Raw genomic sequence first — 27338 nt, 5'->3', positions numbered from 1 at the left:
CGCTCACTGTTCATCCAATCAATCGGCTTCAGTTAGCAGCAGTAGCGAAGGAATCGCTCCATCGGGTTCAGTTAATAGCCATCGCTCGATTGCTCGGGTTGAGTAACACGTAGCCTGTAGTGTAACCGCTCGGGTTCAGTTAGAGCCCAACGCCTCGCTCGGGTTCAGTTAGAGCCAACGCCTCGCACGTGTACGAGAGAAACGCGCATCGCTCGGCCCCCGACCTCCCACCGTAACCGGAAACTCCCCGAAATTTTCCTACCCCTCGCTTCTACCATGGTTTTTTCCGTCATGGACGGCCCAAAGAATGTCATGCAGCTGCGTATCCGGCCCGCCCAGGACGAAAAGCCCATTTTCTATCATGATTTTTTGTCATAGAAGTAGGAGCCCACCACATCTATGATGATACCGGGTTCTGTCATAATTATCGTCATAGAAGTGTCATATGTATGACAGAAAAAAATTTCGTTCGGCCCAAAATGTCACGGATGTGTATTTTTTTGTAGTGTAGAGTCCTCTTCTGCAGACTCAGAGACTGCCTTGGCCTTCAGAACATGAGGTTTGCTATAGCTCGAACTATAGAGAACTCTCTTCTCAGCAAGATGGAAATCATGAGTGTTTAGCCTTTCAAGGATATCAGCTGGATCAAGTAACTTGTCGTCAGCACACTCTTGAATCATCAGTGCCAGAGTGTCAAATGAGGAATCGAGCGATCTCAACAATTTCTTCACCACCTCATGATCAGTGATGTCAGTGGCGCCAAGCGCTTGAAGCTCATTTGAGATATTAGTGAGGCGATTGAAGGTTTGTTGAACATTTTCATTGTCGAGTCTGTTGAAGTGGTTGAAGAGATTGTGAAGAACGTCGACACGAGAGTCACGTTGAGTTAAGACTCCTTCATTTACTTTGGAGAGCCTATCCCAGATAAGCTTAGCAGTTTCCAAAGCACTCACTCTACCATATTGCCTTTGCTCAGATGGCCACATATGATGTTCTTCGCTTGATAATCGAGTTGCTTGAATCTCTTCACATCAGCAACATTCATGGAAGGTGTGACTGAGGGAACACCATTTTCCACAACATACCAGAGATCGTTATCAATTGCCTCAAGATGCATTCGTATCTTATTCTTCCAGTAGGGCTAGTCCATTCCATCGAAGGTAGGACACCTAGCAGAGACCTTGATCATATCCGCGGTCGACATAACTAAAACTCTAGGTGGTTAAACCAAAATCACATAGAACAAGGGAGTACCTTGCTCTGATACCAATTGAAAGTGCGTTATATCGACTAGGGAGGGGGTGAATAGGCGATTTTTATAAATTCTTCACTGAGGAATTTGCTGGTGAGGAAATTCCTAAATGAAGAACTACTTGCAGCGGAATAGGTACTCAAAAGTAAACATAGCTGAACACACGCATAGTCATCATGATGAAATGAAGACAAGCACAGAGTACAGAAAGTGTAAACACAGGATAACACAAGATGAAGACAGACAGACTGAGGAAATTGAACTGAGGAAATTGAGAAAGTCTTCAGTCAAAGTCTTCAAACAGATATGAACAAGCACACAGCAACAGAGATGAGGAAATGAAAGAGTTGAGGAAATGAAAGAGTTGAGGAAATAGAACCAGTAAGCTCGGTGCAGACAATGATTTGATACACCAGTTGCAACTGTTGTCTCAGTTGTACATCTGGTTGGAGCGGCTGAGTATTTAAACTCAAGGACATCCAGTCCCAGACAAACAATCCTCACTGTATTCTCCTTGAGCTAAAGTCACACAGACCTCGCCCAATCACTCGTGGTAAGTCTTCAGGTGACTTCTGGACCTTCACAAACTAGGTCACTCGGTGATCCACAATTCCTCTTGGATGCTCTAGACCTTGACGCCTAACCGTCTGGAAGAAGCACAGTCTTCAAAGGAAACAAGCATCGGATCCACGCAGGATCAATCTCTTTAGTGATAGCACTTTGGGGTTTTGTAGGTTTGGGTTTGGGTTTTCCTCACTTGATGATTTTCGCTCAAAGTTCTCGGAGGATGGGTTGCTCTCAAATGACAAGTGTCAGTTTCTCTCGGAGCAGCCAACCAACTAGCGGTTGTAGGGGGCGGCTATTTATAGCCTAGGGAGCAGCCCGACATGATAAGACATAAATGCCCTTGTCTGATATGATGGTTAGGTGGGTAGATATTTTGGGACAGTTGGCGTGTAGCATAACAACGGTCGTAATATTTGACTCTCAAATACCTTAGGGAAATCATGTTCCTCACTGTGTAGGAAATCCGCACTGGCGGATTCCTAATTCCTCAGTTAGAACAAATTCCTCAGAGACCAGAAGAACTTCGTCTCTGTCACTGAAGAATATGACTGAACTGTGTTAGATTTCCAATGGCTTCACTCGAAAGGATTGGTAGGTGTAGGATTTTGAGATGAGCATCACATGGAAATTTTTCCTTAGTATTTCCTCGACCCCCTTTAACAGTACAGTGTTTCCTATGACTCAAAAAAGAGAAAATGAAACAGTAAAAACAGGAGTCTTCACGCTTCATGTTCCTCGAATGATTACCAAGTCTTCAAGGTCACACCAATTTCTTCACTTTCAAAATCTTCAGAAAGTCTTCAGAAATCCAAAGTCTTCAGTCGAACAACTTCATTTTTAGGGGTCGACTTTCTCTGTAAATATCAAACTCCTCATAGACTTATGGACCTGTGTACACTCACAAATGCATCAGTCTCTTAACCTATAAGTCTGCAATACACCAAGATCACTAAGGGGCACTAGATGCACTTACACCGCACTCGGCGTGTTCGCCATTAACCACCTTGGGCTTCACATTGAAGATCTTCTGCCATAGACTGATGTGTGGCGAGATGCGGAGAAAGGCCTCACACACGACGATAAACATCGAGATGTTGAGGAAGGAATTGGGGGATAGATCGTGAAAATCAATCCCGTAGTAATACATGATGCCGCAAACAAAAGGGTGAAGGGGAAACCCAAGCCCGCAGATGAAATGGGGGAGGAAAACAACCCTCTCATGGGGCTCCGGAGTAGGTACAATCTGTCCCGCCGTCAGAAGACGGTGGCCGATTTTCTTGGCTAGATACCCGGCCGCCGGCAGTTTTTTAATATCCTTCTCCTGGACGGAGGAGGCCGTCCACTTGCCACCAGCTCCGGATATGGAAGTTTTTGGAGAGCCTTTGTTGGAGGGGAAGATGAATGCTTGGGTGCTAGGGCTCGGGCCAAAGGAAAGGGACGAGAAGAAGGAAAAGAAGGCGTGGGTAGAAGGGAAGAGGCCTGTCCCCTTTATAGAGGCGATGAAACTTTGCGCCTCCCCACTTGCCTAATGGAGCCTGCTTGTTCCCTCTCACCGCGATTGGTGGTATGGTTGGGTTACCCATGCCCGTATTGAAGAGAATCCCGCATTAAAGGGGCATGATCTCTGCTTTGATAAAGACGTGCCAAGGAAACCGCCCCGCAATATGTGCGGGAGCTGGTTGTGAAAAATGGTTCGAATAATGACCGGACCGTGGCATGCCGTCGCACTATAAAAAGTTGTCAGTAGTTTCGATTTGTGAAATATTGTTCTCTCTGCGGTGGTATGTGGAATTTTGTCTTGTAGAGTCGGACACAATTTAAGTGTTCGAACATTACTTTGGAGTATTCGGAGATGAAACCCGCCTTGCAATGCCATAGACAATCTGCACGCCGGACTCATCGTCATTGAAGCCTGGTTTAGGGGCTACTGAGGGAGTCCTGGATAAGGGGGTATCCGGACAGCCGGACTATATGCTTTGGCCGGACTGTTGGACTATGAACATACAGGATTGAAGACTTCGTCCCGTGTCCGGATGGGACTCTCCTTTCCGTGGAAGGCAAGATTGGCGATCCAGATGATAGATCACCTTCTCTGTAACCGACTCGATGTAACCCTAGCCCCCTCCGGTGTCTATATAAACCAGAGGGTTTAGTCCGTAGGACAACACAATCATAATCATAGGCTAGCTCCTAGGGTTTAGCATCTACGATCTCGTGGTAGATCAACTCTTGTAATAATCATATCATGAAGATCAATCAAGCAGGAAGTAGGCTATTACCTCCATCGAGAGGGCCCGAACCTGGGTAAACATCGCGTCCCCAGTCTCCTATTACCATTAGCCTTAGATGCACAGTTCGGGACCCCCTACTCCAGATCCGCCGGTTTTGACACCGACAGTGGGCGCGCCCTCCACCCTCGTGGGGCACATGGGCCTCCCCTCCGGTAACTCTTGGTTCCAGTATTTTTCATATTTTCCAGAAAAGATCTCCGTTTATTTTTAGCGCATTCCGAGAACTTCTCTTTCTGCACAAAAACACTACCACGGTAGTTCTGCTGAAAATAGTGTCAGTCCGGGTTAGTTCTAACCAAATTATACAAAAATCATGTAGAAATATTATAAACATGGCATGAATACATCAAAAAAAATTAGATATGTTGGAGAAGTATCACTTTGCAGCCCTTGAATAGCACTTAATGTTGAGGCCTGACAGCCTTTGAATGCATAGATTTTCTAATTTCTTTTGCATTCGAATATTTTTGAAGACTTGTATATTTTTGCCATATTTATATATGGTCGAAATTCGATTCAGGCCATGATGCCTTCATGTTTATTTGATAAAATCCGGTGTTTTGATTACCCGGCCTAGCTGTGGATGTTGAGTCGCCAGTGTATGGTGGTTATATTCATGGAATTCTGTCCGAGGCATTGTAAACCGGTGGCGTGGATAAATTACACAAAGTGCTACACTCTGTATTGGGATTGTTGTCCTTATTGCATTTGGCTTGTAAGCTGACAATACACATAAGTATCACACGTATGCTATTTATTTTGTTATACTTATATGAGGTTTTGATAAACCGGCGCTGGTACTGGACAATCTAGTCACTAGTGGCTTGTTGTATGGGGGTTTTATGACCCGCCTTGTGGTAAACCGCCAAGGTACTTGTGCTCTGTTTGTATGTAGGGTATATGACAATATGCTTAGGCAAAATTGATAATGAGCTTGAATATTAGATCATCAAAGAAGATCAATACAGCTCATCAAAAGTGTTTTTCAAGTAAACATGCACGATGGCATGGCAGATAAATTGATTGAAAGCTAGCCTATTACAAGGCAACTGATGGCCCAAAAGAATAACTGTTTTGGTAAAGTCGCATGGAGAGCAGATGTTAAGTCGGCATGCGGCTTACTGGTCTTGTCCTTGACGGGTTAAAGGTTGTGGATCATCCAACACCCGTTCAACCTACTCCACTTCACCCAATGGCTGGAAATCATTGGTTGCCCAGTTTATCCCAGTCAAAGGCCTGAATACAACTTCATGACTTATAAGTGTTAATGGGTCAACATCAGGGGCAAAAGTGTGCTTATGGATCGGAGGAGTCAGGTCATGTGAATCGTGAACCAACGCCTTGACCTTCTTATTGTCATCGTAGTAAACCGGCTGATAATGTGAAAGAATTGTATCTTCAGCCAGCTTACTAGCCAGCGGGCGCATTTCCCTTGCTATTGTGGCAAAGTATTCTACGCTGAAGGGTGACCCGTCCTCTTTTACGCTCGGACAGCCGTTTGCCAAATCTGCCAGCTCAAGATCGGCTTGCCATGCTTTGGCCCGGGTTAGCGCGGTGAGTGCACCGACTCTTGCAGCTGATTTCTTCAACTCTTCGATCCGTAGAGGAAGCACAGATAGCTTCTCCAAGGTATCATTGAGAAGGGTTGGCAGCTGTTTCTTGTGAGCTGTTGTGTAGATGGCTCATTGCACGCCAGTATATAGTTTTTCAATGAGGGTGTAGGCGGCTTTCAATTTCTTGCACATGTTTGTGCCCAGGTGGGAAACTCTGGAGCCTGCATCATCAAGAAAAATTTATAAGCCAAATGAATATTGATTAAAATCCATTCAAACCAAATATTGAGATGAAGTTAATTATCGAAGATGGCAGCAGTCATCGCATTGACTTGATGTTTTAAGCCGACGAGCTCTTCAGCTACCGGCTTAAGAGCCGCTTCAGCATCCTCTACTCTCTTCAACAGGGCCGATTTTTCTATTTTCCCAGCATGTCTGATCATCTTTGAAGTCTTTTTTCAGCTTCTCCATATCTGCTAAAGCAGTGGTTAGCTCATTTTTGGCCTTGGAGGTTTCTGCTTGCTGAGACATGATGTTTTCTTGAAGGTCGGCGACTTGGTATTCTTTGCCATTAAGCTCGTCACAAGAGATAAACAATGAGTGAGAATACAATGGGTATATTTGAGAAGTCCCAAGCATAATAAAAGTATTTTACTTGGCACTTGGGGGCTAATGAACCTTGCTCTTTTTTAAGACAAGTTTAGGATGACCTGATTATTATATGATGACTATAGTCGGTTCATGAGGGTTATATGCTCAAATTTTTTGGACACATATAGTATTGAGACCCGGCTTATCTTGACAGATTAAGCCGGCCCTTGAGGGCTATGGGTGTGAAATTAAATCAGTATTATCTAAAGTCCCAGTTCATCTTATCAGATTAAGTCGGCCCTTGGGGGCTACACATGCAAAGTTGAAGTACTGCTATTGGAAGTCCCAGTTTATCTTGAAAACATAAACCGGCCCTTGCGGACTACTGGAATTGATCTATGAAGCTATTGATGTTTACAACACATTCTATTATATCATGTTTAATAAACTTTGCGGCTAATGAAAGTGTATTTATATGAAAAAGAGTTACAGTGTTTACCTCAAAGCACTCCTTCATCAAGTTTACGAAGTTGGCTTCATAGTCACGGCTTGTATAAAGACGGTTCAAGTACCCAGAATGAATCTCTTGGGCACTAAAATGGGCATAGCTGTCCAGATTGGTTGACCACTTGCCCTTGTCAGCAACAAAAATTCTTCCTTGGCGCTATGCTTCCACAAGACAGTAGGTTTTCCTAGCTCTGTATAGCCATGCCCAGTGATGGTAATGTCATCATCTTTTTCTTCAGCCGACTTAATAGGGCTTCCTTGCTTGATGGGGCTTGGCGGGTTGGTGATGGTTGCATCATCTTCCATCTGGTCCATGTAACCATTGTTGTCAACCATGGCAGTTCATCGATGGTGACTTCAGGGGCTTGGTGGGAGGTTTCTGCTGACTGCTGCTCCGGCTCAGAAGGTTTCTCAGGAGTTCTTGTCACCTTCATCTTTTTGCTGGGCTTTGCCATAGCCTATAAAGGAAACATAAGATAAGGTCAGTACAACAATTGAGTATATAATTGAAAGCAAAGGCTTGATAGTCTTACCCTGGCATCGGTTTGAAGGCCTGGACATGAGTCCCCGCTGAGACGCCAAAGGAACAGTGAGGTGTTCCTGGATAATTTGAATCAGAAGGATTAATAGGTTGTTGGTAAAGGTAGGCCTTGAGATAAGTTAAGTCAGAGTTTGTTGAAACCTCTGGACGATGATTGTGAGGGGCTGGGGTGTTCGGTAAGCCAGAGGAAAGGATCCCGCTTTCATTGTTCCGGGTTGTGCGGCGAGCTTCATGTTGCTGCTTCTTCAAAATAAATTTGGGATCAAAATAAGACAAAGGATGAGAAAACCTTACTTTACAGCTTGCTTGGTGAGTTTTCTATTTTGGCACAGACTCTGAGCCGGAGGAAAGAACAATTACCTCATCGTCAACCGCACGGCTGGCCTCAGCTTCCTCCTGATAACAATCATTGTCAATGAGATGTATAAAAAATGAGTTAAGAGAGTCAAGTTCTACCTCCGACTCATCATCATCACCGTTGTCATCCAAGTTTAACTCGGCGGGATCGGTGGTTTTCTTCTTGGCAGGCCTTTTTGTGGCCTTGGTCTTGGTACCAGCCGGTTTGGCCGGTTTATCTTGCGGTTTCTTCTTCCAAAATGGAGAGTCGGCCTGTTGAGATCAAAAGATCATAAGTGGGTTATATTAATGAAAATATGATTGAGTGGAGGGTGTGCAACACTTACAGCGAGCGGCTTGTTGAAAGTGCAGTAAGGACTAAGTCCTGTCTTATTGCATTCTGCCCAAGATTCGTTTAGCAACGCCTTGGTGGCTTCAGCGATTTCTACGTGAGACACTTGAATCTCGCAGTGGCACCGGGGATCTTTCAAATCACCGGTATATTCGCACATTAAGCCAGGGCGACTACTTAATGGAAAGATCCTCCAGCAGACCCAGCACAGAACAAGGTCGATGCCGATTAAACCATTAGCCATGAAGGCTCTGAGGTTTGAAAAAGTTGGCGCATATTTGGCCCGCTCCTTTGTGCTGATCTGTGGGGGGAGTGGATGTGCGTTGATATGTCGGTGGTCACAGTAACCCGGCAGAGGACTTTCATCTGCTGGAGATGTGTTTTGGCAGAAGAACCAAGTTTGATTCCAATCTTTGGGATGACTGGGCGGCTTAGCATAGGGGAAGATGGCTTCTTTCCTCTTCTAAACTGAATCTCCACCGAGTTCCAAGCTGGGTCTATCAGTAAACTCTGTCTGACGGTTTAAGTAGTAAAACTCTCTGAACAATTCAACTATGGGCTCCTCTTGAAGATAATCTTCACAAAATACTTGGAAGTTGCAAATATTGGACATGGAGTTGGCCCCAATATCTTGAGGGTGAAGTTGGAAAAATTAAAGTACGTCTCGGAAGAACTTTGAGCTGGGCGGGCTGAACCCCGGATCATGTGGTTAGTGAAAACAATCACTTCTCCGTCCTTGGGCTGAGGAGGATTTTCTTTGCCTGGGACCCTCCAGTGGATGTCCTCTTTCTTGGCTATGGTGCTAGTTGCAACGAAGTTGGTCAGGTCATCTTCGGTGACCCGGGATGATACCCAGTTGCAGGCAGTGTATGTCTTAGTCAGTTTTGATAATCTGAAAGGAAGATTACGCCGGTTTAAGATTATGTGGTTAAGCCGGTTGTTGGTTTAAAGGCGACTAATGATAAACATGCATGCAAGGGTGTTAAGCCAGAGGATAATATTGAAGTTATAAAGGTGAGCTATTGGCGGCTTAAGAGGGGACTAATGGTACCTGGCGTGTTACGGTTTATGAGATAAGCCGCCCACACAGTTATTGATTTACAGATCTGTGTGTGGAAAAATCGCTAAGTCTTGGACAAACAGATGTCATAGATTGAGGCTATGATTTTGGATCCACGATAGTTCAAATAATGGAAAAATATCTAAACCTAAGTTGCAGGAGTTGAGCAGTTCATGTGTCTATATTGGATCTCTCACACAGAGGAGATGCTCAAATATCAAAAATGAAAACTACAACTAATGTCGCACATGAGGAGTACTAAGTTTGGACCAAAATCACAAGATACAGTGAAGAACGAAGAAGGGCGAAGATGAACTCTGACGAACTCGTGGAAACCCTAATGGGATATAGGGTGAGAGAAAAGGGGAAAACTCACCGGAGCTGTTGCACAGCGGAGGCGCATGGACGGAATCTGGTCGATTCAGGTTGATGCAGCGGCCGCAGTTGAGGTAGTGGCGAAGAACAACGGTGGCGGTAGAGCTAGGGCACTGTGACGCCGTGAGGTAGAATATGGAGACAAGGAGGCAAGGATGGAAACTGAAAGGGACCCCTGGCCCTATTTATAAGGTAGAAAGTATAAGTGGCATGCGCGAGAATCGAGAAGGCTAAAAAATAGATATGTGATAGGACAAACGCCTTGATTTTCAGAGATTCATTAAAAGTGAAGGCATATTAAGATTTGGGCCTCATGTAATATTAATGGGATGTGACATCATGGCGGGTTAGCACAATTCCAGGAGATGACATAATGGTGGGTTACAAGATCTTGCAAGAGAAAATGAGAAGGATTTTATCTAAGTGTTGAAGATGGATATGAACAAGTTCACATCAACCTGGGGCCTAATGTTGGGGATATAACTATTGGGTATAACCCACACAGGAGGCGCTGGGTCATACCATTTGCGGTTCATAATGACAAGGCCCATGAATATGTTGAAGATGGATGTTCATGAAGCAAGCTTACTAGAGGCCCAAGACCCAAAGGTGACTTGAGGCCCACGGGCGTAAACCGGCTTATGTTAACTTGTATGTTAAGGAAAATGTAGATTCTTTCACCGAAACGGACACATTGTGTATGAGCTGGCCGGGACTCTATAAGCCGCCGGGCATCAGCGTGTGTATATAAAGGGGTGACCCGGCGGCGTTTTTGGGCAAGAAAGAAGAGATCGAGAGCTAGTTCAAGCATATTCGCTCCTTAGTAATTGAAGCCCAAGAAATACAACCCTAAGCTGGAGTAGGCCTTTACCTCCACCGCGAGGGGCTGAACCAGTATAAACTCTCTATGATCCTTGTACCATTTAACCCCTTCAAGCTAATTACGTTGCGATGGCTCCACACCCAACTCCTCATTTTAGGGCATCTGACGTGACAATTCCACGACACTTACCATCCTGCAGTTTGCTATTGTGTTGGATAAAGTGTAAACAAATAGTTTAAGCCATCTTTTGACCTATTTTACTGACAATCTTTATCAGCTTCCTCACTTGACGCTGGTTCATCGATATCTGATTCCCCATACGCAGAAAGGGTCGAAGCGTGGATCTTTACCAATGACATATGTACCTAAAAGCACCAAGTTAATATTAGAAGCTAAACACCAATTGCACAATGATGTAGTAAAACACTCGTTTATAATATCTTATAACATCCAATATACTCACATATTAGATGAACTAACATCTTATATTTTGGGCCAGAAGGAGTTTCTTGCATTCCTACAAATTATCGGCCGATTAACTACGGTTGTATCCATGGGTTATGTCGGAGTTCTAGGAACGGGGGTCCCCCAGACTTGCCTGCCTGCAACCCACGGCATGGCTCCACCAGTGGCCCAGTGCGGCCCGTCTTTGTTAACCAACATTCGAGACCCTCGTGAGGGGCCAAGCCTCGCGGGGCGGATGACACAAGGCTTCCTCAGGGGCTGCCTCATGAGGCAGGCTTGCGGGAGAGGCGGAGAGATCAAGGCAAGGGGTACCTCGCGAGGTACCCGTGAAGCAAGCCATGACGACCAAGGCCGGGCGAGCGGCAGGCAGCCGCCAGCATGCACAGTGTCCTCATTTCCCCTTTGGTGCTAAGGGGGCAAGCGTAGGCGTAGAGTACCGAGCCATTAGGCAAAGGTTTCTATATCGGTGCAACAAGACCAAGACCAGCAGGACAACAGGATGGAGGTCATCGAGGAGCCCAAGACGGTGTCACCACCAGCGCCTTTGACAGGCGAAGACCACCTTTAGTCAGGTAACATGTACTAGCTGTGCTCTTTCGAATTGGCCGTTGTTTGATCACTTCCCGATCAATATTTGGGGGGAGGACCAGGGCCTCTATAAATAGGACTAGCTACTGATACGTCCATTTTGCATCATGCTTTTATATCGATATTTATTGCATTGTGGGCTGTTATAACACGTTATGTCACAATACTTATGGCTATTCTCTCTTATTTTACAAGGTTTATCATGAAGAGGCAGAATGCAGGCAGTTGGGATTCTGGCTGGAAAAGGAGCAAATATTGGAAACCTATTCTGCACAGCTCCAAAAGTCCTGAAACTCCACGAAAGTCATTTTTGGAATTAATAAGAATTATTGAGCAAAGAAAGTACCAGAGGGGGCCCACACCCTGGCCATGAGGGTGGGGGCACGCCCACCCCTACTGGGCATGCCCCCTTGTCTCATGGGCCCCCTGGTGGACCTCCGGTGCCCATCTTCTGCTATATGAAGGCTTTTAACCTGAAAAAAATCATAAGCAAGCTTACGGGATGAAACTCCACCGCCAAGAGGCAGAACCTTGGCGGAACCAATCTAGGGCTCCGGCAGAGCTGTTCTGCAGGGGAAACTTCCCTCCAGGAGGGGGAAATCATCACCATCATCATCACCAATGATCCTCTCATCGGGAGGGGGTCAATCTCCATCAACATCTTCACCACCACCATCTCCTCTCAAACCCTAGTTCATCTCTTATATCCAATCTTGTATCCAAAACCACAAATTGGTACCTGTGGGTTGCTAGTAGTGTTGATTACTCCTTGTAGTTGATGCTAATTGGTTTATTTGGTGGAAGATCATATGTTCAGATCCTTAATGCATATTAATACTCCTCTGATTATGAACATGAATATGCTTCATGAGTGGTTACATTTGTTCCTGAGGACATGGGTGAAATCTTGCTATTAGTAGTCATGTGAATTTGGTATTCGTTCGATATTTTGATGAGATGTATGTTGTCTCTCCTCTAGTGGTGTTATGTGAACGTCGACTACATGACACTTTACCATTATTTGGGCCTAAAGTAAGGCATTGGGAAGTAATAAGTAGATGATGGGTTGCTAGAGTGATAGAAGCTTAAATCCTAGTTTATAAGTTGCTTCGTAAGGGGCTGATTTGCATCCATTAGTTACATGCTATGGTTAGGTTTACCTTAATACTTCTTTCGTACTTGTGGATTCTTGCAATAGGGGTTAATCATAAGTGGGATGCTTGTCCAAGAAAGGGCAGTACCCAAGCACCGGTCCACCCACATATCAAATTATCAAAGTAACAAACGGGAATCATATGAGCGTGATGAAACTAGCTTGACGATATGTCCCATGTGTCCTCGGGAGTGCTTTTCTCATTATAAGAACCTATCCAGGCTTGTCCTTTTCTACAAAAAAGATTGGGCCACCTTGCTGCATCTTATTTACTTTCATTGCTTGTTACCCGTTACAAATTGTCTTATCACAAAACTATTTGTTACCTTCAATTTCAGTGCTTGCAGAGAATACCTTACTGTAAACCGCTGGTCATTTCCTTCTGCTCCTTGTTCGGTTCCTCTTACTTATCGAAAGGACTACGATAGATCCCCTATACTTGTGGGTCATCAAGACACTTTTCTGGCGCCTTTGCCGGGGAGTGAAGCGCCTTTGGTGAGTGGAACTTGGTAAGGAAACATTTATCTAGTGTGCTGAAATTTTCTGTCACTTGTTAATATGGAAACTAATCCTTTGAGGGGCTGTTCGGGGCAATCTTCGCCCCGACGAGTAGAGAAAAGGGTTGCTCCTCAACCTAGTGACCCTACTGAAAATGTATACTTTGAAATTCCTTCGGGTACGATAGAGAAACTGCTAGCTAAGCCTTTTGCAGGAGATGGAACATTGCATCCCGATTTACACCTTATCTTTGTGGATGAAGTTTGTCGATTATTTAAGCTTTCAGGTATTCCCGATGATGTTGTCAAGAGGAATGTCTTCCCTTTATCTTTGAAGCGAGACGCATTGACATGGTATAGGCTATGTGATGATACAGGATCTTGGAATTATAAACGATTGAAGTTGGAATTTCACCAGAAGTTCTATCCTATGCATCTTGTTCATCGTGATCGTAATTACATATATAATTTCTGGCCTCGCGAAGGAGAAAGCATCGCTCAAGCTTGGGGGAGGCTTAAGTCAATGTTATATTCATTCCCCAATCATGAGTTGTCAAGAGATATGCTTATTCAAAAAATTTATGCTCGGCTTTCTCTCAATGATCGCACCATGCTCGATACTTCCCGTGCTAGTTCTTATATGTTGAAGACTACTGAATTCACATGGGATTTATTGGAAAAAAATTAAATGCAACTCTGAAGATTGGGGTTCCGACGATGGTAAGGAGTCAGGTATGACACCTAAATTTGATTGTGTTAAATATTTTATGGATACCGATGCTTTTCGTGGAATTAGCGCTAAATATGGACTTGACTCTGGGATAGTAGCTTCTTTCTGTGAATCTTTTGCTACTCACGTTGATCTCCCTAAGGAGAAGTGGTTTAAATATAATCCTCCCATTGAAGTAAAAGTAGTTGCACCTATTACAGTTGAAGAAAAGACTATCACTTATAATGATCCTATTGTTGCTACTACTTATGTTGAGAAACCACCTTTTCCTGTTAGAATAAAGGATCATGCTAAAACTTCAACTATGGTTCGTAAGAGTAATACTAGAACATATACACCTCCTGAGCAAATTAAAGTTGAACCTGGTATTGCTATGGTTAAAGATCTCTTGGATGATAATATAGATGGGCATGTTATTTACTGATGAAGCTGCTAATATTGCTAGACTAGATGCTAAGGTACATAGACCTGTTGTAGGCATGCCTGTTATTTCTGTTAAAATAGGAGATCATTGTTATCATGGCTTATGTGATATGGGTGCTAGTGCTAGTGCAATACCTCATTCCTTATATAAAGAAATTATGCATGATATTGCACCTGCTGAGATAAAAGAAATAGATGTTACAATTAAGCTTGCCAATAGAGATACTATTGCTCCAGTTGGGATTGTTAGAGATGTTGAAGTCTTGTGTACGAAAGTTAAATACCCTGTTGATTTTCTTGTTCTTGCTTCCCCACAAGATGACTTTTGTCCCATTATATTTGGTAGACCCTTCTTGAATAATGTTAATGCTAAGAACGATTGCGAAAAGGATGTTGTTACAATTGGCTTGGGGATATGAAACATGAGTTTAATTTTGCTAAGTTTCATAGACAACCCCATGATAAAGAATTTCCTAGTAAGGATGAAATTAGGTCTTGCTTCTATTGCCGTGCCTCCTACTGATCCGTTAGAACAATATTTGCTAGACCATGAAAATGATATGTTTATAAATGAAAGAAGACACAAATGAAGTATTCCTTCAACAGGTTCCTATTCTGAAACACAACTTACATGTTGAAATCCTAGGGGATCCCCCTCCACCCAAGGGTGATCCCGTGTTTGAGCTCAAACCTTTACCTAATAATCTTAAATATGCTTATCTTAATGAAAAGAAGATATATCCTGTTATTATTAGTGCTAACCTTTCAGAGCAAGAAGAGGAAAGATTATTGAAAACTCTGAAGAAGCACTATGCTGCTATTGGATATACCCTGGATGATCTTAAGCGCATTAGTCCCACTCTATGCCAACATAAAATTAAATTGGAACAAGGTTCCAAACTAGTTAGAGATCATCAACGACGATTAAATCCTAAGATGAAAGAAGTGGTAAGAAATGAGATACTAAAGCTCTTTGAGGGAGGTATAATTTATCCCATTGCTGATAGTGATTGGGTAAGTCCTATCCATTCCGTCCCTAAGAAGGGAGGTATTACTGTTGTTCCTAATGATAAAGATGAATTGATTCCGCAAAGAATTATTATAGGTCATAGGATGGTAATTGATTTCCGTAAATTAAAAAAAGCTACTAAGAAAGATCATTACCCTTTACCTTTTATTGATCAAATGCTAGAAAGACTATCCAAACATACACATTTCTGCTTTTTAGATGGTTACTCTAGTTTCTTTCAAATACCTGTGTCAGCAGATGATCAATCAAAAACTACTTTAACCTGCCCTTTCGGTGCTTTTGCCTATAGACGTATGCCTTTTGGTTTATGTAATGCACCTGCTACCTTTCAAAAATGCATGATGGCTATATTCCCTGACTTTTGTGAAAAGATTTGTGAGGTATTCATGGATGACTTCTCCGTTTATGGATCCTCTTTTGAAAGTGCAACTATCCCCAGGTGGTTTTGGTAATTCCTAACAACATATAGCTCATTGAGCTAACATCATTCCAAGATGAACATTTCAGGAAAAGCTCAATGAATGACATGGCACGGGTGAGGAAAGTGGATCCCTCAAAATACTAAGGATCAAAGGATTGGCTCAAGCTCCAAGGTCAAGACTCTACATCTTTCTATTTTAGTGATCCAAGATCACATTGAGTCTATAGGAAAAGCCAATAATATCAAGAGGGGATGAGGTGTGGCTTAATGGCTTGCTTGCTCAAAGTGCTTACCGATATGCTCCAAAGCCCTCAACTACTTTCTCACATCCACATATGAACTAAACCTAAAGTCAAACTCGGCCCCACCGATTCTTTCTATCCGGCGCCACCGAGTTCAGATGTCATAGCCACTGCCACAAACCCTAGGCAAATCGGTCTCACCGATAGGGATCTCGGTCTCACCGAGATGAGATTGTAATCTCTCTGTTTCTCTTCGTAACGTTTCGGTACCAGCGAGATGAGCGATCGGTCCCACGAGATTGCAATGTAAACTCTCTGTTTCCTTTTCGTAACATTTTGGTCTCACCAAAATGCGCGAACCGGTCCCACTGAGTCAACTTGACGAACTCTCTGGCTAGATTATTACAAAATTGGTCTCACCGAGTTTGAGTAATCGGTCTCACCGAGATTACGTTATGACCTAACCCTAACCATATCGGTCCTACCGAGTTGCATGTCGGTCCCACCAAAAATCCTAACGGTCACTAGGTTTACTAAATCGGTCTGACCGAGTTTGTTGATTCGGTCCCACCAAGATTGATAAATTGTGTGTAATGGTTAGATTTTGTGTGGAGGCTATATATACCCCTCCATCTCCTCTTCATTCATTGAGAGAGCCATCAGAACGAACCTACACTTCCAACATACCATTTCTGAGAGAGAACCACCTACTCATGTGTTGAGGCCAAGATATTCCATTCCTATCATATGAATCTTGATCTCTAGCCTTCCCCAAGTTGCTTTCCACTCAAATCTTCTTTCTACCAAATCCAAATCCTGTGAGAGAGAGTTGAGTGTTGGGGAGACTATCATTTGAAGCACAAGAGGAAGGAGTTCATCATCAACACACCATTTGTTACTTCTTGGAGAGTGGTGTCTCCTAGATTGGCTAGGTGTCACTTGGGAGCCTCCGACAAGATTGTGGAGTTGAACCAAGGAGTTTGTAAGGGCAAGGAGATCACCTACTTCGTGAAGATCTACCGCAAGTGAGGTAAGTCCTTCATGGGCGACGGCCATGGTGGGATAGACAAGGTTGCTTCTTCGTGGACCCTTCGTGGGTGGAGCCCTGCGTGGACTCGCGCAACCGTTACCCTTCGTGGGTTGAAGTCTCCATCAACGTGGATGTATGATAGCACCACCTATTAGAACCACGACAAAAACATCTGTGTCTCCAATTGCGTTTGAATTCTCCAAACCCTTCCCCTTTACATTCTTGCAAGTTGCATGCTTTACTTTCCGCTGCTCATATACTCTTTGCATGCTTGCTTTAATTGTGTGAAGATTGCTTGACTTTTGCTAAGATAGCTAAAATCCTCCAAAGACTAAAATTGGGAAAAGGATAAGTTTTTAGTTGGTCAAGTAGTCTAATCACCCCCCCCCCTCTAGACATACTTCCGATCCTACAAGTGGTATCAGAGCTTTGGTCTCCATTTGCTTTGGTTTCCATTGCTTTTGGTGGTCATAGCCTTGGTTTCACATCCTAGGAGGGTATGGCGTCTAGCAAGGGAAATTATCACCGTAGAGGTCCTTACTTCGATGGTACAAATTTTGCTAGTTGGAAGCATAAGATGAAAATGCATTTTCTCGGACATAACCCCGCCGTTTGGGCTATTGTGTGTATTGGCTTGCAAGGTGAATTCTTTGATGGGAGAGAACCAAACTGTGAAGCTAGCGCGGAAGAGTTGAAGATGCTGCAATACAACGCTCAAGCTTGTGATATCCTCTTCAACCGATTGTGCCCCGAAGAATTCAACAAAATCAGCCGTCTTGAGAATGCAAAGGAAATTTGGGATACTTTGATTGATATGTATGAAGGTACCGACTCTGTCAAGGAATCCAAGTTGGATGTTCTCCAAAGTCAACTCGACAAGTTCAAAATGAAGGATGGTGAAGGTGTCGCTGAAATCTACTCTAGGCTTGCTCTTATCACAAATGAGATTGTGGGCTTAGGAAGTGAAGAGATGACCGTCAAATTCATCATCAAGAAGATCCTAAGAGCATTGGATGGAAAATATGATACCGTGTGCACATTGATCCAAATGATGCCCAATTACAAGAATCTCAAGCCAACGGAGGTCATTGGAAGAATTGTTGCTCATGAGATGTCACTCAAGGATAAGGAGGAATTTCACAACAAGTCATGTGGTGCTTACAAAGCCTCATGTGAGGCCCCTACATAATCAAGTGAAAAACAAACCTTCATGAAGAATTGAGCTTAATGGTGAAGAACTTCAACAAATTCTACAAGAGTAGAAGCAAAGAGAGAAGCTCCAAGACAAGGTCCTATAATGACAAAAGATCTTCTAGTCGAGAGCGCAATTGCTACAATTGTGGGAGACCCGGACACTATTCCAATGAGTGTACGGCACCCCACAAAAGAAGAGAAGAATCACCCAAGAGGAGAAGTAGAAGAGAAGAATCACCACCAAGAGAGAGGAGGAGTAGAGATGATCATTATGAACGAAGAACATCCTGGAGAAGCAAGGATTCGGAAAGGAAGGACAAGTCACCAAGGTATCCGGCTCCGACTCCGACTCCGACTCCGACTCCGACTCCGACTCCGACTCCGACTCCAAGCTACACAAAACAAAGACATCAAGCTCATGTTGGTGAATGGGTATCCGGCTCCGACTCCGACAATCACTCCGAGAGAAGCTATCACTCCGACCCCGAACATACTCAAGATGAAGGTGTTGCCGGTCTAGCACTTGTGTCAACCAACTCCTACGACATATTTGATTCACCAAATGAAGGACTTCGAAGATGCTTCATGGCTAAAGGCCCTAAGGTAACACACCCCGAGTATGTTGATTTCAATAGTGATGAAGATGACTTGTTAGGTGATGATGATTTACTTGTTGATAACTCTAGTGATGAATACTATGATGAAACGTCAATAAATCATGCTAATCAAGATAAAATGAATGACAATGATAAGGAGAAGATTGAGCTTCTTACTAAAGAACTAAACACTCTTAAGTTAGCTCATGAAACTATCTTAGAAGATCATCGAGAACTTTTAAGGACTCATGAGAAATTATGCTTTGAAAAGCTCAACCTTGAGCAAGAGCATGAGTTCTTAAAGGCAATCAATGATGATCTCCGGAAGAAAAGTTCTTCTTACATTGCCAAGCATTTTCTCTTATCTACTTACATGCCTCAAGTCAAGTCCATTAACAAAAACAAGAAGGATTCTTCCTCTAGTAGTAACAATAATCACGCTAAATCCAACATTGTTGCTTCTAGTAGTTCTCTTGATTCCACTAATTATTCTCTTAGCCAAGTTACACTTGAGCAAGAAAATAGCTTATTGAAGGGAATTATAGAGAAAGGTGTTTACAAGAGCCTTGCCGGGAGTAAGCAATTTGAGGAAATTGTACGCAAGCAAGGAAGGCACCAGAAGAACCAAGGTATTGGTTTTGAACGAAAGTTCAATGCCAATGGAGTTGAGTGGGAAGAAGATCAATATCCTAACACGAAGTTTGTTCCTCAACAAGAGAAGTATGATCCTACTTCCTTCAAGGGGACACAAGCTCAAGATGATCTTCCACCACAAGACCACAAGCAAAAAGGCAAGGACAAGCTTCAAGAGGAGATTGATGCATTTGAAGAAGCTCCTAAGGCCTTGGTCAAGTGGGTTCCCAAGACTACGTCAAGTTCTACTTCATCAAGTATGACTACAAATCCAAGGATTCCCATCAAGATGATATGGATCCCTAAGAAGAAGAATTAGAGTGTGCTTGAGGGTGACTCCGCCAACATACTTCACTCATATATTTTTGGCAACAACAAGTGCAATCAACTTCCACATCTTGCACTAGTTCAAGGAGACACAAACCCTCTTGTTGGTAAGACAAGGGACAAGGTAACCTAATGCTTTCATGGACATCATCTTGTGTGTGCATCACTCTATGTCTGTGGATATACTTGTTTGTTCCTTGTGGGACTAACCCGTGTAGGTATTGAAAGTGCAACTCACTCTAAAGGATTTCTCCAAATGATCTTAATCAACATTGAGCATCCACATCTTCAACACCTACATGAAGTCATCATCGACAAAACCCAAGGTTAGTTCATCCCTCTAAGGGGCAATCTCACATCTAGGGGAGCTTAACTCTAAGAATTGAGTCAAAGCAACTCTAATGATGTGAATACATCAATGCATTATGTAAAAGTGGTAACCCCACTTGCACTTAAACGATGAGTATGACCTATGATCAAATGTTCTCATTTGACTCCTAAGTCAATATACTCATATATAGATGACCTAGTCATCGCCAATTGTTTGATAGATGCTAGAATTGGTTGTGCATGCTTTGCCACATATTTCATTTGCCATTTTATTGTGTGAGCATGTTAGTTGCATATTTAACTCATTTGAGAACATCCACTTGTTGCTTTGATTGATTGGCTTATTTTTCTTTTGCCAAGTGGATCAACAAGAATGCCTAAGAACCTTCTCTAGCTATCTATGATTTTCTTGTCTCAAACTCTATTCATGCTACATCACAAAATTTGATCAAGTCAGATTCGAACCACTCTGTGTGAGGAGCACTCAGAGTCCCCAATTTGTCATAGACTTAAACTTCCAAAACTTCTTTGTGCGTTTCGGTTTGACCGATTCTTCCATTTCGGTCATACCGAGATCACTAAGTCGATCTAGGTTTTTAAACTGGGTGCAACCGATTTGAACATTTTGGTCACACTGAGTTGCTGTAACTGTCAACAGTTATGCATCTCGGTGCCACCGAGTTGTTCCACTCGGTCACATCGACAGGGTCGGGCTATATATACTCACGGGCAAAAAATTTGGAAACTTTCTCCAAACCCCTTCGCCCGCGCATATCTCGCTCTGCCTCCAGGGTCTCCGGATCATCCTCCTCGTTGCCAGCCGCCTCCAGTCGCTGGTCTCCGCCACCGTCAATGGAATTCAACCCCACCGTTGCCGACGTAGCGAGTTCATCACCATGCTAGGGTATGGACTCAATCACAGTGCTATCCCCGTCTAATTCCTAGCACATTGTGTTCATCATGATTCTTGCCACGATTGAAACGATTGTATCCAGTCAAAACAATCCATAGATTACAAGTGAATTGGAAATTTAGGGTTAGGTTTCCGCCGAAACCATCTCAGACCCACCGAGTTGTAGAACTCGGTTCCACTGATTCAGCTAAGGCCATTGCACAAGTGATTCTCGGTCTGACCGAGAATTGCAAATCGGTGTGACCGAGTTCAGGACTTCGTGAAATCCTAGCAGTCTTGGTGCCACCAAACTGTGACTCTGTCTGACCGAGTTCACTAGTTTAGGTTCCAAAAGCTGCTTCGGTATCACCGAGTTTGCAAATCGGTTGATCCGAAATGCTTTCCGTGGGAAACTAAAACTAAGTTTTTGAATTCTTTTGCACAAACCTCTGTATTTTGTGATGCTCATCCACTCTATCTCATCTATATCTACTCACAGGGTCTGCTGTCGGTGTTTGCAATATGTCTGAACAAAGTGACAGCCAGAACCAGTCAGAGGAGTAGATTCACATGCGTGAGGGCACTAGTCCCTCTAGCACCTCAGATGATGGCAGCAGGAGCACCCCAAGCAACTTGCCCAAAGCTGCCACCAGGGCCAGAAAGAAGAGAACCTCAAAATCTGAGGATGAAGACTATGTGGAAGTTGAGGATGAGGCCACTTCCAAGAAGAAAGTTCTCAAGAAAGAATATGGCATAGATGCAGCCACCAAGCCAGGACTAAACAGGAAGGTCCCTGCCAAGAGGACACCTATGCTGAAAGTCAGAGCATCAACTCAAGAACCTGAGAAATCTAATCCCAAAGAGACTGCTGCAGAAGGGAAGAAGAGGAAGGAAAGGGTCAAGAAGACCATGGCCAAAGTTGTTGGACAACCTTCCATGATGGAAGAGGAAGAGGAAGAAGAGGCTGTTGCTCCAGAACCCAAGGCTCAAAATCTTTTGGGTGATGCTATTAGGTCAGGGGCTGGATCATCAAAGCCCAAAGAAGCACCCAAAGCTGCCTCCAAGTCCAAGACTGCACCTAAGATGAATACCAGGAACATACCAGCTGCTGAGAAGAACAAGGCCCCAGTGCGTGAAGTTGTTGCTGAAGAGGAAGATGATGAAGAGCATATCTTGAGATAGTTGAAGCCAAAGATTCCAGACCACAATGATGCTCATCCTATGGCTGAGAACATGAAGCTGAGGAAGGATGCAGGGCTCAAACAGTGGAGATTGTCTGATCCTTATGCAATCAAGAGAAGGACTACTGTTGACTACAGGTTCCACATTAAAGAACAACAGGATTTCTATGAGACAGTATTGCTGGACAAGAAACCTATAGTTTTTGACATGAGGTGGGTGGACTGGAAATACATGAAGGAGAATGAGGAACACTATCCAGGTGTGTATGACAGTTTCAGTGCTTGTGGAGTTGCAGACTTTGTTGGACAAAAGTTCACAAAGTGGAATGACAAAAGTTCACCAAAGGAGAAACAAGATGACTTGGATTTTTATGCCAAGAAGAAGATGGATCACAATTCTATGGCACACATTTACAAGGAGATCCCAGATAAAGCTCTTGAAACTCATAAGTTTGGATCTGTACATTATCTTTTGTCAGGACTGCCAACCATCAACTGGATCCTTAGGCACACACTCTTGCCCAAGTCAGGTGACCACAACATGATCAGAGGCCATGCAATAAACTTGCTACACTTATTTGATGTGCCACAAAAGTTCAAGGTCATGAGCCTCATAGTTGAGACTATCAAGAGGATAACAGCTGACCAGAAGAGAAGTTGTGGGTATGCCCCATAGATCCAGGAGCTGATTAACTCCAAGATGGGCACAGACACATACTTGTTGGACAAGGATCACATTGCTATCTTTCCAGATTTTGAGGACAACCAAGTGGTTATGGATGAAGATGAACCATCTTTTGTGTATGCTCAAGCAAAGAAGGAGAAGGCAAGGACAGAGAAGGCTACCAAGATGCCAACAATGGAAGAGGCATCTCAGTACTTTTTGAAGAGCAAACAAGATCAACTAGGCTACTTGATTGCATCCACTCTGAGGATTGAGAAGGGGCTGGCCACCTTGACTCAAAACCAGGAGAGCCTAGAGAGGATCATGGAGCAGAAGTTCTATGACTTGGATGTGAAGGTAACTGAGATCTAGTCTGTCGTTCAGCAGCTTCAGGATGATATGCAGGAGAGGAAGGGCAAGACAACCACAGATGCATTTGCTAGAGTGCTTAGAGCTCAGAGATCAGTTCTAGTGCTAGTGACAGACACCAGAGCCACTACATCTACACCAGCTACAGCTCCAGTGCAACCAGCTCCAACACCTACTCCTCCAGCTCCATCCACATCAACTGAAGTCTTCGTCCAAGCAGCCATCTCTACACCACCACGTGAAGATCAAGCCTGAGAGTCGTTTTAGTACTATGCATTTTCTATGAACTTTTTGGTAACTTGTTGCCAAAGGGGGAGAAAAATGTATAGATCATAGGCTTCGAGAGAGAGTGTTGCTTTCTTTTTGTTCTCTCTTGCTTTGGTGGTTGAACTTTATTTGCTTGTTTGAGATACCTTACGTCCGTGTGATACCTAGATGATCATGTGTTTGATCATATGCTACATTTATGCTTGTTAGGTCACATTATCGGATTTATATTTATATGATCATTCACTTTGCTTGGTGATGAGTGCATGTATTCAATCTTTATTATTTTGAGCGCTCCACCAAGATGTATGTGACATGGAAGAGTAACCCATGAGCCTAACTCCTTGTGCATTTGAAGTCCAAAGCAAATCTCAAACTATGCACAAATTTAGGGGGAGCTCTTGCTTATCACATACTTCTCAAAGCGACAATGTTTTTCACTGTTATTATTATTTGTCGAAGCTTTGATCTATATGTTGTCATCAATTACCAAAAAGGGGGAGATTGAAAGTGCAACTATCCCCAGGTGGTTTTCGTAATTCCTAACAACATATAGCTCATTGAGATAACATCATTCCAAGATGAACATTTCAGGAAAAGCTCAATGAATGGCATGGCATGGATGAGGAAAGTGGATCCCTCAAAATACTAAGGATCAAAGGATTGGATCATGCTCCAAGGTCAAGAGTCTACATCTTTCTATTGTAGTGATCCAAGATCACATTGAGTCTATAGGAAAAGCCAATACTATCAAGAGGGGATGAGGTGTTGCTTAATGGCTTGCTTGCTCAAAGTGCTTAGTGATATGCTCCAAAGCCCTCAACTACTTTCTCGCATCCACATATGACCTAAACCTAAAGTAAAACTCGGCCCCACCGATTCCTTCTATCCGGCGCCACCGAGTTCCGATGTCATAGCCACTGCCACAAACCCTAGGCAAATCGGTCTCACCGATAGGGATGTCGGTCTCAACGAGATGGGATTGTAATCTCTCTGTTTCCTTTCATAACGTTTCGGTACCACCGACATGAGCGATTGATCCCATCGAGATTGCAATGTAAACTCTCTGTTTCCTTTTCGTAACATTTTGGTCTCATCGAAATGAGCGAACCGGTCCAACCGAGTGTACCTGACCAACTCTCTAGTTAGCTTATTACCAAAATCGGTCTCACCGAGTTTGAGTAATCGGTCTCACCGAGATTACTTTATGCCCTAACCCTAACCATATCAGTCCTACCGAGTTGCATGTTGGTCCCACCAAAAGTCCTAACGGTCACTAGGTTTACTAAATCGGTTTGACCGAGTTTGTTGATTCGGTCCCACCAAGATTGGTAAATTGTGTGTAACAGTTAGATTTTGGGTGGAGGCTATATATACCCCTCCACCTCCTCTTCATTCGTGGAGAGAGCCATCAGAACGAACCTACACTTCCAACTTACCATTTCTGAGAGAGAACCACCTACTCATGTGTGGAGGCCAAGATATTCTATTCCTATCATATGAATATTGATCTCTAGCGTTCCCCAAGTTGCTTTCCACTCAAATGTTCTTTCTACCAAATCCAAATCCTGTGAGAGACAGTTGAGTGTTGGGGAGACTATCATTCGAAGCACAAGAGCAAGGAGTTCATCATCAACACCCCATTTCTTACTTCTTGGAGAGAGGTGTCTCCTAGATTGGCTAGGTGTCACTAGGGAGCCTCCAACAAGATTGTGGAGTTGAACCAAGGAGTTTGTAAGGGCAAGGAGATCGCCTGCTTCGTGAAGATCTACCGCTAGTGAGGCAAGTCCTTCGTGGGCGACGGCCATGGTGGGTAGACAAGGTTGCTTCTTCATGGACCCTTCATGGGTGGAGCCCTCCGTGGACTAGCGCAACCGTTACCCTTCGTGGGTTGAAGTCTCCATCAACGTGGATGTACGATAGCACCACCTATCGGAACCACGACAAAAACATCCATGTCTCCAATTGCGTTTGAATTCTCCAAACCCTTCCCCTTTACATTTTTGGAAGTTGCATGCTTTACTTTCCGCTCGTCATATACTCTTTGCATGCTTGCTTGAATTGTGTGAAGATTGCTTGACTTGTGCTAAGATAGCTAAAATCCTCCAAAGACTAAAATTGGGAAAAGGATAAGTTTCTAATCACCCCTCTCTAGACATACTTATGATCCTACATCTTTGGATGATTGCTTGAGAAACCTTGATCGAGTTTTGCAGAGATGTGAAGACACTAGTCTCATCTTGAATTGGGAAAAGTGCCACTTTATGGTTAATGAAGGCATTGTCTTGGGGCATAAAATTTCTGAAAAAGGTATTGAAGTTGATAAAGCTAAAGTTGATGCTATTGAAAAGATGCCATGTCCCAAGGACATTAAAGGTATAAGAAGTTTCCTTGGTTAGGCCGGTTTTTATAGGAGGTTCATTAAGGACTTTTCTAAAATCTATAGGCCTCTAACTAATTTATTGCAAAAAGATATTCCTTTTGTCTTTGATGACGATTGTGTAGAAGAATTTGAAATACTTAAGAAAGCTTTGATCACTGCACCTATTGTTCAGCCACCTGGTTGGAATTTACCCTTTGAAATTATGTGTGATGCTAGAGATTATGCTGTAGGTGTTGTTCTAGGGAAAAGAGTTGATAAGAAATTAAATGTTATCCAGTATGTTAGTAAAACTCTTGATACTGCCCAGAGAAATTATGCTACTACTGAAAAAGAATTCTTAGCAGTTGTATTTGCATGTGATAAGTTTAGACCTTATATTGTTGATTCTAAAGTAACTATTCAACTGATCATGCTGCTATGAAACATCTTATGGAAAAGAAAGATGCTAAACCCAGACTTATTAGATGGGTCCTCTTGCTCCAAGAATTTTATTTGCATATTATTGATAGAAAGGGAGCTGAGATCCCCGTTGTAGACAACTTGTCTAGGTTAGCGAATGTTCTTGATGACCCACTACCTATTGATGATAGCTTCCCCGATGAACAATTAGCGGTCATTAATGCTTCTCGTACTGCTCCATGGTATGCTGATTATGCTAATTACATTGTTGCTAAATTTATACCACCTAGTTTCACATACCAGTAAAAGAAAAAGTTCTTTTATGATTTAAGACATTACTTCTGGGATGACCCACACCTTTATAAAGTAGGAGTAGATGGTGTTACCAGACGTTGTGTACCTGAGCGTGAACAGGAACAGATCCTACGCAGGTGTCACTCGGAACCATATGGAGGACACGACGCTAGAGATAGAACTGCACATAAGGTGTTGCAATCTGGTTTTTATTGGCCTACTCTCTTCAAAGATGCTTGTAAGTTTGTCTTGTCATGTGATGAATTTCAAAGAATTGGTAATATGTAACGCCCCGGATTCGATGCGCCAGGTGTCTGCCAGTTATTCGCCATTGTTGCCATGTCATTTTCTTGCGTGTTGCATTTTATCATGTCATCATGTGCTTTGCATTGCATACATGTTCGTCTCATGCGTCCGAGCATTTTCCCCGTTGTCCGTTTTGCAATCCGGCGCTCCTATGCCCTCCGGCGTTCCCCTTTCGTCTCTCGTTATGAGTGGGTGTTAAACGTTCTCGGAATGGACCGAGGCTTGTCAAGTGGCCTTGGTATAGCGCCGGTAGACCGCCTGTCAAGTTTCGTGCCATTTGGAGGCCGTTTGATACTCCAACGGTTATCCGCGTAGCCCAAAACCCCCCTTTCTCTTTGCAGCCCAACACCCTTCTAAAGTGGCCCAAAACCGATCAAACTCCCCTCCATGCTCTCGGTCGTTCGATAACGATCGCGTGGCCAAAAACCGCTCCTCATTTGGACTCTCCTAGCTCCCTCTACCTATAAAAACGTCCTCCCCGTCCATTTTCGCAAATCAAACCCTAGTTTTCCCCTCCGCGCCGCGCCGGACATGTCCGTCCCCGGCCGGACACGTCCGCCGCCGCCCTCCCGCGAATCTCTGCCCGCCACGTGCGCTCCCCCGCGCCCACATCGCCGCCGGTCTGCTGAGCCCATCCGGGGCCCGCGCGGGCCCAGATCTCGTCGCCGCCTGGCCC

The sequence above is a fragment of the Triticum aestivum genome, chromosome 6B (assembly GCF_018294505.1).
Source record: "Triticum aestivum cultivar Chinese Spring chromosome 6B, IWGSC CS RefSeq v2.1, whole genome shotgun sequence".
Classification (NCBI taxonomy): domain Eukaryota; kingdom Viridiplantae; phylum Streptophyta; class Magnoliopsida; order Poales; family Poaceae; genus Triticum; species Triticum aestivum.
Note: the sequence above shows the minus strand (reverse complement) of the source record.